General features: G+C 35.7%; 1 protein-coding gene across 1 annotated transcript in view; it reads left to right on the plus strand.

Annotated features, from left to right (window-relative positions):
- The window catches only part of IL1RAPL1 (interleukin 1 receptor accessory protein like 1), a 1,130,590-nt gene that overhangs the window by 1,067,993 nt on the left and 46,165 nt on the right, over positions 1 to 16,432 (plus strand). The window lies entirely within an intron of this gene.

A 16,432-nucleotide genomic window follows, 5' to 3' on the forward strand; every position in this document is an offset into this window, starting at 1 on the left:
TAGGCTGTTGCCATGTCTTGGCTATTGTAAATAGTGCTGCTATGAACATTGGGGTGCAGGTGTCTTTTTGAGGTAGGGTTCCTTCTGGATATATGGCTAGGAGTGGGATTCCTGGGTCATATGGTAAGTCTATTCCTAGTCTTTTGAGGAATCTCCATACTGTTTTCCACAGTGGCTGCACCAAACTGTATTCCCACCAGCAGTGTAGGAGGGTTCCCTTTTCTCCACAGCCTCTCCAGCATTTGTCATTTGTGGACTTTTGAATGATGGCCACAGAATAGCTTATTTTCTTTAACCTTTTGCTACTTTATTGTCATCAGATAAATCATCAATGTTTCAGTTGCTGCTTTTCAAATTCCCAGTAGGACAATCTTGTTTGTTCTGACAAACAACTCTAGATTTTCATTTCTGTTAACTCACATAGACAAAAAAGATACCAGAAAGCAGCACAAATCTCCCAACACCTTCCTGTAATGTTATAACTCATATATAAAATAATTAACATTTTCTAGTATCATATTTTAACCAGATCACAGATTCCTAACCCAGGATTCTTGGGTTTATGAATGAATTTCAAGGGGCCCTTTCATCAGTTCTTTGTAACCCAAAGAAATTTAAGCTTGACTTGGAGGAAAGAAATTAGAGGTTATTAAGATGAGTCTTATTCATTGAAATGTCCCTTTTACCTAATTTGATTAAGAGCTAGTTGTGTGAATTAAGCTGCTATTATTCACTCTCAGCATTTAATAGCGGAGAAATCTCTTTTCTGAGCATGTTTGTTTATTCTTTAACTTTCTAATAAAGATTTATTGAATGAATGTCTACTGTGTATTAGGTAATGTTCACCAAAACAGGGAAGTCAGAAAGATGAGCAATTTAGGGCTAAAAATGACAAAACAAGTTTATACTGTTTAGCACAGGGAGCTATATATTTGATATCTTGTAGTAGCTTACAGTGGAAAAGAATATGAAAATGAATATATGTATGTTCATGTATGACTGAAGCATTGTGCTGTACACCAGAAATTCACACAACATTGTAAACTGATTATACTTAAATTAAAAAATAAAAAAGGAGAAAAAAAAAAGATGACAAATCAAACTGCTGACATGTTGAGTGTGAGATGCTTGTGGGAGATCCAGGTGAAGATGTTCATGCAGGAGAGAAGCCCAAGCCAAAGACTTAGATTTGGAGAGCAGTAAAATGGGGGCGGTAAAGACATTAAGGTCGTTGATATATATGAACCCATCCATGCATGCATAGTGTGAGAGGAGGGCTAAAGATAGAAACAACCAACATAGAATACATATACATACATACATATGTCTATACGTATAACTTTATTTATTGGCAGGGAATTGGTTTACACAATTATGAGGATTGATTAAACAGTCTCCACATGTCTATCTCTGCACACAGTGCTGAAACCTGAAGTTCACAGGCAGGAAGTCAGGAAGGGAAGATAATAAGCGAGATAGAACCCAATAAGCACAAGCTAGACTTGCAGTCCACAGGGCAAGCAGTCAGCTGGGAAGAGCCTGAGCAGACTTGAACTCCACTAGGATTGACTGAAACCCATGTCAAGTTCTTGTTGCCTCTGACCTTACCAAAAAGAATGAGCCAGGGTCCTTTACCATAGAGCTAAATACACACATCTCTGCAGGAGTCAGAGACGTTGGAGGAGGATCCAGGGGAAAAGAGCAATTGCAGGCCTAACTGCTATTCTATGTCAAGTAAGTCAGCATATCAGCAACAGTGCACACACGCGCACACACACACACCCCAGAATGGCTGCTACCTCTTTTCTGTGCCTCCACAAGTGTGAGAGACTCTCTCGTAGCCTACCCTAACTGGACACATACAGGTAAATGGAATTCTGGAAAATTCAGTTCCGCCTAGTCAAGTCAGCACATTACAAAGCTGTCACAATGTGCAGTCTCAAAGATGGCAAGCCATGCTGGATGCTAGGATAAAGAGTCTAGTAATCATTGTGCTTCATGAACGTACTGGCACTTGGAGAGTAAATGAAGGAAGTATTGTAGAAATCAGAGGGTGGCATAAAAAATTAGCCTGTTTACCCTCATAACTGTTCCAAGGGCATTGCTCACATGTATGTATACAAATACTCAATTTATCTCTCTCCTTTCTCCCATCCCAAATAGTCATTCCAATATTGTCCACTTTCCACTTTTTTCAGGCAATATTTTCCTAAAATGAATAGTCTTGATTATTAGAGTGAGACTAGAAGGCTCTCTAAAAATTTTAAGAGAGTAGTTGAACAAATGGAAGTGACAGTGTTGGCTTAAATAAAGGATAAAGTATAAATACTGTTCACACCTCTTCTTTGGCTCTCCAAAAAGAGCAAGTTTTGCTACAGGGTATGATCTTGCTTATTGTTGGGAAAAAAAACTCTGAGTGGAAGGGTTTCATTCCTACTGTACCAAACCCCTGTTTTTTTTTTGGAGTAAGATGTTGATGAAAAGGGAAGAGCTAGTCCAACAATAAACACACATTCAACAAAGCTGATTTTAGAGGGAGGAGGGTATAGTTCAGTTATAGAGTGTGTGCTTAGCATGCACAAGGTCCTTGGTTCAATCCCTGGTACCTCCACTGAAAATAATAACTAATAACTAAATAAACCTAATTACCTCCCCCCCAAAAATAAAAATTTTTAAAGGCTGATTTTAAAATTTTATTTGTGTTGGAAAAACCTATAGTCCCTAGCTATAGATGAGAAAGATGTCTCTTCTAATACTTATGTTAATGCTGTGATTCCAAGGAGTATTACTAATTTATAGTCTTTACAACTCCACTTTCCTCAGCACATTTAGAGTCAAAGAGCTGCTCTTGATTGAAGGAGAATTGTTTCTCCAAGAGCCTTCAATGACTATAGACTCTTAGGGAAAAGAGATAGTGGAGGAAGATGGTGTATGATCTGCTCAACTATCTTAAAGTAGAATATATGATAACTTTTTAATCTTTTTTTAAATTGAAATATAGTCAGTTACAATGTATCAATTTCTGGTGTACAGCACAGTATCCTAGTCATGTATATACATACATACATCTGTTTTCATATTCGTTTTCATTAAAGTTTATTACTGTGATGACATTTTAATGCTGTTATTTTTTCCCTAAATTATAAAAGCACTGTATAAGCTTTGGAAAACAAAGACAAATACAAAGAAGAAAGAAGTAACCAAGATGTGTCAAAAGTGCTTTAAAGCTTCATCTGTGGAATCTTAAGAGCCTCTCTCTTACTTCAAATGAGAAAGAAAGCATATCTTTTGACTAAATAGTGTTAGAAAAAAAGTACTAATTAAATAATATTTTAGCATTGCAATTTTTCTGCTCACAAGAATCTGGTTATGTTTAATAGCTTTATTACTTTTGTCTTAATTTTTGCTATTTTTTTTTACTATATGATGGTCATGATCATGATAAATTAAAAGTATCAGATTGATCAAATTAATCAGATCAATGAGCGTTCACATTACTGGTGTTCTCCAGATAGAATACCAGTAATATGAATGATTCCAGAAATATGAGAAAGTATTCATCTTTAAGGAATGATACAACTGGTCATTTTCCTAAAGACAGGAAGGCTCAGTTATTTTAATTTACTTCTGTAACTTTCCACCTAGAGAGTTGAACATAAATTAAAAATCACAGAGTAATAGTGATAGACAGAAAAATAGGCTTCAGAAAATCGTATACCTTTTTAGGTAAGAAAGCTTTAAAGATATTCTCAAGCGATAACCTTTATTAGATGCTGACACGTCTCAGATGCTACTTTACAATCTCTTTTATTGAAGACATCTTGACGGTTATAAACCTTCTAGATCAGTGTCTCATAAGCCTTGCGTAAGGCGGTTGTGATTAAAAATCACATGGAAAACCTCCCAATTGCTCACAGAAAAGTAACCAGTCTACCTGGTATAGGAGTATGTATTATGAGTTTTAATAAGATGCTGGTTTAGTTTAAGGGCCAGGAGTAAAGATAACACCATCAGGGAGAATAGTTATAGAAAGTGATACTGGGGACCCCAGAAGGAAGGAAAAAAATAAGAATAATGTCACAGCTTCTCAAGAAATTGGAGATTTAGAGGCAGTAAAAATATTTTTAAGCATGGGGAGAAAATGTCTTATGAACCTGACGTTCTATGGTCAGGAAAGAGGCATGAAAGTTAAAATAGCAGGGTTCCTTTCAGCTGATTTTAAAGACACCAATAGTAGAATAGAATGAGAAGGGAGATACAGATTCCAAAGAGAAGTAACATGGCATTTTCAAGAATGAAGAGAACTGAAAGAAATAGCTCTGTCATAGACTGGAAATGAAAATAACAGTGAGGTTTGGGTTTTTTTTTTTTTCTCTCAAGTACTGAAAGTATCTCTGAATGCTATCAACTTCTGAAACTTTTCCTGATTAACTCAGCACAGAAAATTCCCTCCCATTTTGAACTTCAGTTGTTCAAACTGCTATCATTTCTCCTTCCAGCAAATTGGGGGGGGGGGGGGAAAGTAGGCTTCATAGTATATTTTAAGCTCAGGATCTGTCAGAAGCATTTTACTAAGGCACTGTGGCGGAAAGACAAGCAGAGGAAAGCACTATATGAAACACCAGCAGTTACACTGAGTGCTTTTAATATAACGCTGGCCAACAAAAGCCCTTCTAGGCAGGACAAAGAAAACACAAAACAGTGAGTTCCCTGAATGTTCATTTACATTTTAAATAATAAACATTATGCATGAGTTATCATTATGTCCTACGTGAGCCATATTTTACAAGCTTATAAAACTTCCTAAAGAATATTTCATTAACCTTGAAAGCCACATAAATCTAAGGATTATGGTTTATATATTTTAAAAGACAAGAAAAACAAGCTCTGTGCATATCCACATTATCTCTTAAGACCTTGAGTGTTAGGAAACTTAGGGGGAGAGTGTTTCATTAAAATGCAGATATAGCAAAATGTAATTGGAACTGGACCTTTCATTTTAGTGCAGCCAGTCCATGTAAGAAGCAACAAAACATCCTTTTTAAGTCACAGGTTACTATATTTGTTTTAGAACAGATGCTATTGACAATGTTATCCCTAAGTAAACCAAGACCTAGGTAAATGCCTTAGAGTTTTCCTTCTGTTAAAGCTTCCTTTCTTAAAAGGAGACTCATTCCTAATGTCATACTTTCCTTCTCAAAGTGATCATCTGTATGTAGTTCTCTGTTTCTACATTTCTTAGATCGGTACTATGGGAAATTATTAGAGGATTAGCCAGGGATAAATGTGGTTCTTGTCTACATCTCTAAGTGGATCAAATTAGTTAGTATAGTGACATGAATTTTATCCTGCCACACTGCAACCTGGGAGAAAAGGTGAAAAAAGTACATTCTGGAGGTACTGGTTGGGTAACAAAGGGACCCCAAAATACAATGTCTTCAGTAAATTAGAAGTGTATTTATCTCATTAAATAGACCAGTACAGAGAAGTCCAGACTGGTGGGATGATTTTGTTTCATTATGTCATTCAGAAACCCAGATTTTTTCTATCTTGCTGCTCTATCATTTTGTCTTCATATATATGATAGAAGTCAGTTCATTGACATGTGTTCTTTCCAGCCTATAGGAAAAGGAAAAATAAAGTCCAGAGCATGAGGCTTCATCATAAAGGAGATGACTGGGAAATTGTACACATCACTTCACACATCTCATTGGCCTGATCTCAGTCATTGGGCGGTATCTACCTGCAAGGGAAGCTAGGAAAGATAGTCTGTAGCTGGGTAGCCATTTCCCCAGCTAAAACTTTGGGGGTTATATTACTAAAAGGAATAGGGATAATAGACACTGGGAGGATTTGTTGGTCTCTACTTCAATAGGTATCAGCCAGGGTTTGGAAATGACGGATTAAGCACAAAAAATATGAAGGCAGTATCAGGACAGGGTCTACTCAAGAGCACATAGCAACCTATATGTAACACTTACATTTGAATAAGCTGTTGGGGATATTTTAATACCCTTCACCACAACCACCAGTAACCCTTTCTTTCTTCCTCCTTTAATTTTTCTATCCTTCTCATTCTTCCTTTTCATATTCCTATTTCTCATCTCCCTCTGTTATTTTTTTTCTTGTTTCAACTGCTTTTGATACTGAGGTCTAAAGAATTTGCTGGTCGCTGACCACAAATAAATGCTTTATCTTTGTATGTTAATAGCTGATTTAAATATACTTGGAGGCTGAAAATGGAATAATTTACTTTAAAAATGTGAGACTTGGGAAGGATGAGAAAGCATCTCGAGAGTTAAAAGAATCAATGAGAGATTTAGTACAGTGACTGTAATTAATGGAGCAAAAAGTAAAGGAGATGTCTTATCAAGGTGCAATCACAAAAATTTGAGATTAGTTAAGGCCTGCAACAAAAACCTAAAAATAACTGCATTACCAAAATAAGTCTACTTTGTGATGATTCAAAACAATTTTAGAAATGAATAAAATTATAAACAATTCTGATGGCTTTGGCAGAAAGCAAACCACAAGTTTCTTTTTCTATCCACTTTTTCAGCTGATGGGCAAAAATGGCCTTACTTCCCTGTGTGCTTAAAAATGGCTAGGAGAGTGAATTTTGTATTATGTGCATTTTAACTCAATAAATACCCCAAAATGGTTCTATTTCCTCTCCATCATCACCAAGAGTTTCTGAATAACCTTTTTGAGCAAGTCCATTTCCTAGCAGTTAAACATTTTCCACTGAGCAGTTATCAGTTTCCTACTTCTTTTATCTTATACCCATTCTCAACACTCAGATGCAACATCACACCTCCCAAGGGTGAGGTCATCAGGTGGCACCAGATGCTAACTGATTCTTGATGAGTTCCCTTCTTCAGCTTGGTGTCTGTTGATTGTTATAAATGCTGTCTGGTAGGAAGAAATTTTCCTCTGCTCTTCTAGGCTCTTCTGTCTAGTCTAAGAATTAAATTGACATGAGACAGATTAACAGGAGAAAATCAAACCCAGGAGAATGGAATAACTCTCCAAAATGGACAAAACCCTGGCCTTAAACACCATCTTCAGCTAAAGACAAAAGAGGATGTTGGGGTAGTGGTTTGGAACTTGAAAGGGGAGGAATGCAATTCATATGAAGATAGAAAAGCAAATGTTTTGTAAATAAATGTTTGCCGGGCCACTCAGAGAAAATGGGACACAGAGTGGACTCTCATCTTTAGTTCCTGCCTAAAATCTCCCCCACTACACCTTACTCATTTTCTTTGCAGATATCTTTGTTGATAACTCTATTCTAGAACAGGCCCTCTATCTAAATTCTTTCATGTAGTTAGGAAGAAAATCAAAAATTTTTGATGAGTCTTTTGGGCCTTGATTGTTTTCAGATTAAAATAATCAGCATGCCAAAAAGACATTTTGAGGTGGCAAGTTTTGCTCCCCTATAATGCCATAAACTTTTGTATCATGCGGATAGAAGACAGCCATCAAGAGCTGCAATTTGAGTCCTTACAAGAATCCTCAAACCATCTAAAAGCAATGCAGTAATAATATTCCCATTTTGTACACCTTTCTCTTTCAAGTGAGTGAGATTTCCTCTCCATTCTGGAGGGGTTCTACTACTGCCTCTCTTCATGTAATTGGTGTGGGAAATATCCCCAATAATTCATTCACGTTGCAGTATGCAGCCCTCAAGTTCCTGAAGGGCATAATTTGGCCTCACTTGATGCATGAACTTCAAGTCATCACTTACAGAAAGTTAAATCCCTTTGGGAGTTTGAGATTTACAAATGTTAGCCACTATATATAAAAATAGATTTTTTTTTAAAGTTTCTTCTGTATAGCACAGGGAACTATGTTCAATATCTTGTAATAACCTTTAATGAAAAAAATAGGAAAATGAATATATGTATGTATATGCATGACTGGGACATTGTGCTGTACACCAGAAATTGACACATTGTAATTGATGGTACTTCAGTTAAAAAAAGAAAGAAAAATTAAATCCCATCATAATATAGTATCAGTAGTAATAGTAGTAAGTGCTAACAATTTGTAAGCACTCATTCACCATGGCTACTATGGATGTATAATAGTTTATTTAACTCCAAATTATTTGTGGTTACTTAAATCTCCTTGCAGTCTATTGGCCAGCCAAATAAGTTGTTTTGTCCTTAAAATCTACAGAAACATGTTGTAAGATAGTGTAAAATACATCTCATAAAGAAATCTTACACTACAGCTGAATTATGGTTAGCAAATTTTAAAGTGCATGTCTTGTTTTGCTGTGATTTTGTTCCCTTGAAATTTGAGCAGACGTTGTTACATCCGGCAGGAATAACATCCTAAGCTATGAGCTTAATATAACCTATCCCTTCCATTTCTTTCCTTTCTTTTGGTATCCTTAGATAAATGTCTGATTTTCAAAAAACTCTCTGTGGTTAGATACTGGCAACTATTACGTGTCAAAAGTCCTAATATTTATTTGGGTAAAATGTCTTGATAAAGCTCCAAGGTTACTTTGTCTGTGTGTGTGTGTGAGAGAGAGAGAGAGATTGAGAGAGAGAGAGAGAAATTCTTCATTTCTGAATAAAGCTTTCTGGAAGAGGAGCCATTCAGTATAACTAATAACAAAAGATAAATATGTTTGGTAAACCACTTTGCTTTTATCTTAAATGGAGGGTCTTCGACAAAACATTTATCTTTACTGTGACTGTATAGTAATTTTAATATCTATGATTAATGGTGCAAATGAAATTAAAATCCCCCTACCATTCAACATCTTATTTAAGAACAAAATGCTGACTATTTCCTAATTCCGACTAGTAAGATCTCTGGATGCTGATGCTTTTTAATTAGGGAAGAAATTTTCTTTTAATTTGAAAAAAAAAAAAACCAGTTTTTCATTTTTCAGCAAGTTAGAGAGTGTCCTCTAGTGGAGAGACACTCTCTGCTGTCAGCAGTTTTAGAAATGGCCAAATGATACCTAAATAGAAGAAGGTTGCACTAAATAACAAGTGTCCCTACTGCTGATTGGAATCCACTGGTTGAAGAGAAAATGTATTATTTTTCCTCTAAGCCCCCCTCTCATCGTGGCCTACTTGAAAACCTGTCATATGACAAGCATTGTTCTCATTTTAGATAGCAAATGATTTTTTATGATCAATTTTAGAGTGCTTCCTTCAGAACCTGGTAAGATTGAGCTGACAGTGCACCTTTCTGCCAAAAAGGCAGCAGAAGCATTTAGTGCAATTTATGAAAGCTTTTACAGATACCAACTTGAGACAGCAAGAATACCATTATCTTCAGGACTCCAGCCCTGGCTGACTGATAGATTCGATGTATGTCGCTCCCTAGATCATAACTTAAATTTTTCTGTTATTATTTGAAGGAAAACAAAGAAACAAAATTGAGGGGGAAATTAAATTAATGTGTCTCTTCTCTGTAACCTGTAGAATTCTAATGCTAATTTCCTGTATTTCTGGTTAAGTGTAGTAAGTAGTATTAGCGTTATCACCTGGGTATCAGAGATCAGACTGGAGGTGTTTTTTCAATATATAAATAGAAGAGGATAAGGAAGAGCTTTTGGTGCTTGACTCTCTGAATCACTTGCTAGGCTTGCCTTATCAGAAATTGCATGTTGCAGCAAATTAGAGGCCAAAAAATAGAAAAGATGGATAGTTTCTCTTGATAACAAGTTAAATAGTTTGGACTTAAATAGAGTAAAGATAAAATTATAGTGCTGATTCTGATATTTGAAAAAAAGAGGAATAAGGAGAGTGTCCATATAATCCTTCAGTAGGCAAACAAATGTCAAGACAGAACGTGTATGTATGAATATCTTCTGTGTGACTTATTTTAATGGCAATAATAAGCAATGAGGCTAGCATTGTATTCCTGTTACCAGATAGTTTTCAGAAAAATGTGTACCATCATGACTTTCATGTTATTAAAATGAACACTTGTTAAAGAATTTTTGCTCATATGATACAAGGAAACAGGCAGATGGTATGACCAGTTCAAAGGTAAAGTCAAAATAGCAGATTAAACAGAGTGGAGAAAAATTCCAAGTAGGAACAAAAATGATTTTTTTCCCTGGACTGAGGGGCAGTGGGGGGGGGGGGTTGCAGGGCGAGGGAATCAGATGGGGAATTAAGTCAAATCACTACCAGATGTGAGAGAATTTACATATCAGTTACCTATGATTCACAAAGAGTCGAAAATAGCTCAAAGACCGTGAAACAGCTTAAATCTGATAACTCAGAAGAGCGTACAGTAGATAAATGAGTAGTTTTCCACTGAAACATAAATGTTTTTTCCTACATTCCTTTGGAAAGATAATATATTTCTGTAGCTTGGATTGGGTCATCAGTGACCCAGTTGTACAATATACTTCTTGCCTCTCTACCTACCGCTGTCCTTAATATGAACCCTCTTTCCTCTTCCCCAGATTCCCTGTCTTTGTTTCCTGCTTAAGAGTCCTGACTGAATGTTTTTCAATCTTGTTGCTTTTCGCAGCCCCAGTTCCACTTTAAACAGAGTCCAGGGTAAAAAGAAATAGTTCCAGACAGTTAACTCTAACCACTTGCATGAAAATCACCGGCAGTGCTTGTTAAAAATTAAAATCTCTGGAACCCTCCACACTTGCTGAGTCAAACTCTGGTTTTGGGTGGGGGGTAAGTTTTTTGACAATAAGTTTGAGACTCAGTGGCTTAAGTAAGAAAAAAATACATAACGTCTGAAGGCATGTTCATCTAAACTAAATGATATTGTAGAAGATATAAGTATAAAATAAAATCTGACATGACAGTGGAAATTAACAAGAAAGAAACAGGTTAGCAGTTGCATTAGGAGTTGCAATACGAGTAACCTTTCCTCTAGTTTCTATCAAAACCTGGCTATGATTATTTTCAAGTTGAATATCTGGAATATTAATCTGTTAATGGCCTTTCTAGGTACTATGCTGTGCCCTTTTATTGTTTTTCCTTTTAAATTGGAAACATACTCAGATACATATTAGATAACAAACACAGTAAAGAAAAATTCATGATCATGCTCTATTGTCTCAGTTTCCTTTGTATTTTCCATTCTACTGAAGTTTTGCTAATTGTATATTCAAATCTGTCAATCATGAAGTTTCTTGTTATTTCTAGGCTCTAAAGAATGGTTTTTCATTCACAGATTTATAAAATAATATATTTTCTCCTAAATAGTGTCTATGTTTTATAATATTTAACTAGTTAATAAATGCCAATTTTTTGTTGTATTGTATGAAACTAATTTTTGTTTCCAGATCAGAATTTAATTCTGATAACTCTTGCCTGGGGCTAAGTCTGGTACAATCTCTGAGCATTTATATTAACTTTTTGTTTAAAATATTTTTACTTTTAAACATTTGGAAGTAACTCTTCTCAGTTTTTCTTAAAAAGCATAAGCCTTCAATAATTTATTCAGTTCCTATGAATTCTCAACTAAAATTGTAAATACATCACAGGGTCTGTAACACAACAGTGGGGAAATAAGCATTTTAGGTATGATGTTGATAATTACGTTCTGTGATTTAATGAAAGCTCTTTTATCTTGATAGTGTTTTTATAATTTTGAACAACACTGGTTATTATTCAATTAATTATATATAATAATAAATTTGGGGTTTAATATTAATGGTAAGAACCACAATGAAATACTACTTCACACTCACTAGAATGGCTATAATCAAAAAGACAGATAACAAGTGTTGGCAAGCATGTGGAGAAATTGAAATTCTCACACATTCCTGTTGAGAATGTAAAATGGTGCATACAGCCACTTTGGAAAACAGCTTGGCAACTCCTGAAAGATTTAAACATACAATTATCTTATGATGAAGCAATTCTACTCCTAGATATATAACCAAGGGAAGTTAAAACATATGTCCACACAAAATGTGTACAGGAGTGTTCAAAGCAGCATTATTCATGATAGTCAAAGAGTGGAAACAACTCAAATATCCATCAGCTGATAGATACACAAATGTGAGTATATCCATACAATGGAATATTATTTAGCCATGAAGTATTGATACATGCTGTGACATGGATGAACCTTAAAAACATTAAGCTAATCAAACAAAACCAAAAACAAGGCCATATATTTTATGACTTCACTTAAATAAGATATCCAGAATAGGCATATCCATAGAGACAGAAAGTAGAAGCACATGAGTGGTTGCCCAGGGCTACGTTTGGGAGAAAATGGCTAGTGACAGCTAACTGGTTCAGGACTTCTTTTGGGGATGGTGAAAGTGTCATAAAGCTGATTGTGCTGCTGGTTGGGCAATTCTGTAAATATACTGAAAACCATTGAGGTGTACATTTTAAATGGATAAATTCATGATATGTGAAATATACGTCAATAAAAGTATTAAAAATAGGAATGCAACATCTTTGAAAAACACTTTTATGAAAAATGGTGTGCTGGTAAATGTTTAACAATTGGTTCTCCAAGTGTAATTTTGACATAGGTGGGTGATATTTTCATTTATATTGGCAAATAAGAGTGGCACATTGGAGATGTATGTCAGAACTTTATTTATTGATCAGTGATGTAAGCAAATTCTTTGCTAAATTAGGTAATAATTTTTGGATACCAGAGGAATTTTTTTTATGTTTGTCCTATTACCAATATAACAGCTATAGATATCACACACTTAAGCTTAATCTGCATTATTAACATTTTCTCCATATTGTCTAAAGTATTAGCAATCAACAAAACAGTAAATCATAGCCTGATTTGTAGCATTTGGCAATTTGTGAGGTAAGTACTCCCACCATGGTTGATCTCAAGCTACCAACATAATCTCCCTAAATGTGCATTTAGGAAGAGCTATGCAGTAATATACTATTAAATGGTATTTCTGCCATTCAGATACTATAGATCAATAATACAGCAAAATAGGTGATTTAGAGTTTTGGGTATCTGTTAACCTTTGTTTTTAATATAGTCTAATTAATTATAAGTTTCTATAATTTAATATTTAATAATGACTGCATATTTAACAACCTGCTTAAAGAATTTCTGAAAACGTAGTCTTTGACTCTTAGAAGCTGGTATGAACCAGCTCCAGCCCACAAGCGAATTAACATCTGAATAAGGAGGCTTTGCATTTGCAATGTTGAAGGCTAGTTTACAAGATAGACTTGGCCTGTTGAGATAGACTGTAGACATACAACCTTTAATTAACAAAGCTTTGGGAGAAAAAGGAACGAAGGGAAAATACACGTACAAGGGCTATTAAGCAAGTTATTCACTAATACGAAATTATTATTGAGTTGCTCATATATTCAAGACAGTGTAAAGGGTCCTAGTAATATTCGACGGTAGTTACAGATATAATTTCTGCCTTTGGAGAATAAATATTCTAGTCACTGAACTAGACATGCAAACAAACCAAATATTGTAAGGAATATATTATGATAAGGTACAGATATGTTCCAAGAGGAGAAAAGACAGAATGACTGACTATTCCTAGAAAAGCCAAGGCAGTCTTTTGAAAGAGGTGCTATTTGAGTTGGGATTTAATGGATGAGGAGTAGTTTACTAGGTGGAAATCAAGAGAATTCTAAGCAAAGAATGTAACATTAAAAAGCATGAAAATATTAAATGGATCATGGATGGAGTACTCTGAAAACTCAGATGCTGAAAACCTATTATGTCTGTTACGTAAGTGGCATGTCCTGCTTCATCAGCCCAAGGTACAAACACAGTCATGCTATTTTTTATTTTCCTAATTCCCATTTCCTAATCACCTGATTAACTCTCTAAATAAAATTTCCCAATTATATTTTCCCAGTTTTCCTACTTGTGCTTATTAATCTCTATCGGTCCTTATTGGATGGAAATGCATCATCTCTCCCTAGGCCCCACCCTATCTCATGGTTTTCTATCAACTCCTGGTTTTTATTCAGCCTCAGTGGAAGGGATGATGGTTATTTCTGCTTTCAAACACAGGTAACACATACTCAGGGTCCAAAGTCATGGCTCTTAACAAACAGTCATGTGATTAGTCACCATTTCCCAAATGAGAAGTACTGGATGGACACAGCTTTCTTCCCCAACACTTAAGCAGTTGGGTAGTCTCAGAAGAGCCTGGCTTCACCTGGCCTTCTCTCAAGGTTGACTCCACTGGGTTCCTAGTGTTCCTTCCTGAAAAATAGTGCTATGCATAAGAATGGGATTGGTACCTTTGCTCAGCCCCACAAATAGGTATAATTAAGAGAAATGACTCACAAAAAATTCACAGAACAGATCTCTACTCAAGTTGACTTTCTATCCTGATTGTTTTGAGAAGCAGCTGGCAACTCCTTAATCTGTCTGTCTCTCTCCCCCACACACATACAGTGATACATACAGATTCTAAAAATAAAAAATACATTCTCTACCTTATCAGACTTCCTGTGTAATCTCTGCTTGGAGAGACTTCCTGTTATCACATTGATAAAAAGCACAGTGATCTGTAGTCACTACTATCACCTATGATTTTTCCTTTTAAGAAATTATGTGGAAATAATTCTGTCTTTGCAGTGACTACTCCATATGTGGTCACAAAGTATTGTAAAATTCTTAATCCTTCTTCATTCTCTCTGATCCAATCCCAGTTTTGCAAATACAGTAAGAGTGATTTCTTTAGACTGCAGGTGTGATTATGTCTGTCTCCTACTGGAAATCTTCCCCTAGCTTAGCATTGCCCTTAAATGGAAGCCCCAGATCTTCAACATGGCCTGCATAGAAGATTAAGGCCACCACTGCTTTGATCTCATCAGTGCTCTATTCTCCCCCAAACCCTCCACCTATTTCCACCCCTACACACAGTTTAGCTTCAGCCACTCTGAAGTTACATACTTCCTCCGAAGTTCCCTGGCTTCTCTCACTCATGCCTTTCCTCTCTACCTGAAGTCTTTTCTGTTTTCCCCTCCACCTTCCATGAACACCATTCTAACCACAGCAAGCCCAACCCAATTCTGGATAGAGTTCCCCTAATGGCAGATACTCACAGCTCAAGCTCAAAGCAAAGTAGTCAAAGACCAGGTGAGCAAAGATGATTGAAAAGGGGAATCATTTCTTATTTGGGTGCAGGAGCCATTTACTAGGTGTGGCCACACAAGGCCAACAGATAAGAGAAATGAAGAATGAAGTAATGGAAAATTACTTGATCTGGGAAGGAAGGAGGGGGACAAGAGAGACAAATTCAGGTCCCAGTGAGGGATTCAATTGACTTCTCTGCTAAAGAATGCTAGGCTGAGTTGCTAATGATATGATCATTATTTTTAAGTCCCCATATTTAGTAAAACTATAATGGAAAATTAGGTAATTTCTGGAGTTTTCTATGTATGAGTTCCTATCATTAACTCCTACCTAAAAGCTAAAACTTGATCCCTTAAAACACAGATTGTGTAAATTATTCATATGTAAAAATTGTTAACTCTGTAATATATGTTGATTCTGTTAGCATATGATGTTCACCATCACACCATGTAGTATTGTGGGATTTAGTATTGAATTTATTACTTTTTTGACACGATAACAGGTGGTTCAGTTGCATAAAAGCTAGTGTTCTTATAGAAGTGGAAGAGCAAAGACTATTGGACTTAAACTTGTTTTGTAACATTGGATTGACACGTCCCATAGAAATCTGTGGTTTCCAATCAGTAAGACTGAAATTCAGTTATCTGTTGTGTAATGTAAATATTCTCCAAGGGAGGGGGATTCCATGTTAAAAGATTTTGAAAATGTTTATGTATAAAAATTAATGATAAAGGAACCTATTTAGAGCTCCATTTTGCCTCTTAGAAGTTTGTAGACATTTTCTGGACTTTTGTCTGGTTACTAATGATGACTATTGTGTATAGAATCAAAGTCCATGAGAAATCACTTTCTTGGAGAACATTCAGACATAAAGAAGGTTAAGATAAAAAGAGAAAGCTGTATCATGCCATCTTATAAATATTAGAAGAGCAGTAATTTATTTATGAACTACTCTTATACAGTGAACATACTTAGCATAATAATATTATTTTTATTCAATAAAAGATTTTCTTATTGTGGGACTTAGAGAACAGAGTTTACATATAGGTTTACCCATGCCTGGACTTCAAAAGAGTGCACCTGTAAGTGCATTATGGCTTTCCCTAGGTTTATATTGTAGAATCACTCACCTGTCCCTGAGAGTTCCCCTGCCCTAGTTCAAGCTAAAGTAGGCCCTTACAGGTCTCTATCCCATCCCGCATTTATAGCTCTACTTGGAGGCAGTGAGATCTTAAAACTGTAATAGTACGTGAGTATTTCAGTTCTCAAATGCTGTCTAAGGCTTGGGGAAACCAGGTGTTTGCAAAATTGCATGACCTGTCCAGAAATACACCTTATTTTTTGTAGGTGTTAAATTCTTCCACCTTTTGGTCAG

The sequence above is a fragment of the Vicugna pacos genome, chromosome X (assembly GCF_048564905.1).
Source record: "Vicugna pacos chromosome X, VicPac4, whole genome shotgun sequence".
Taxonomy (NCBI): domain Eukaryota; kingdom Metazoa; phylum Chordata; class Mammalia; order Artiodactyla; family Camelidae; genus Vicugna; species Vicugna pacos.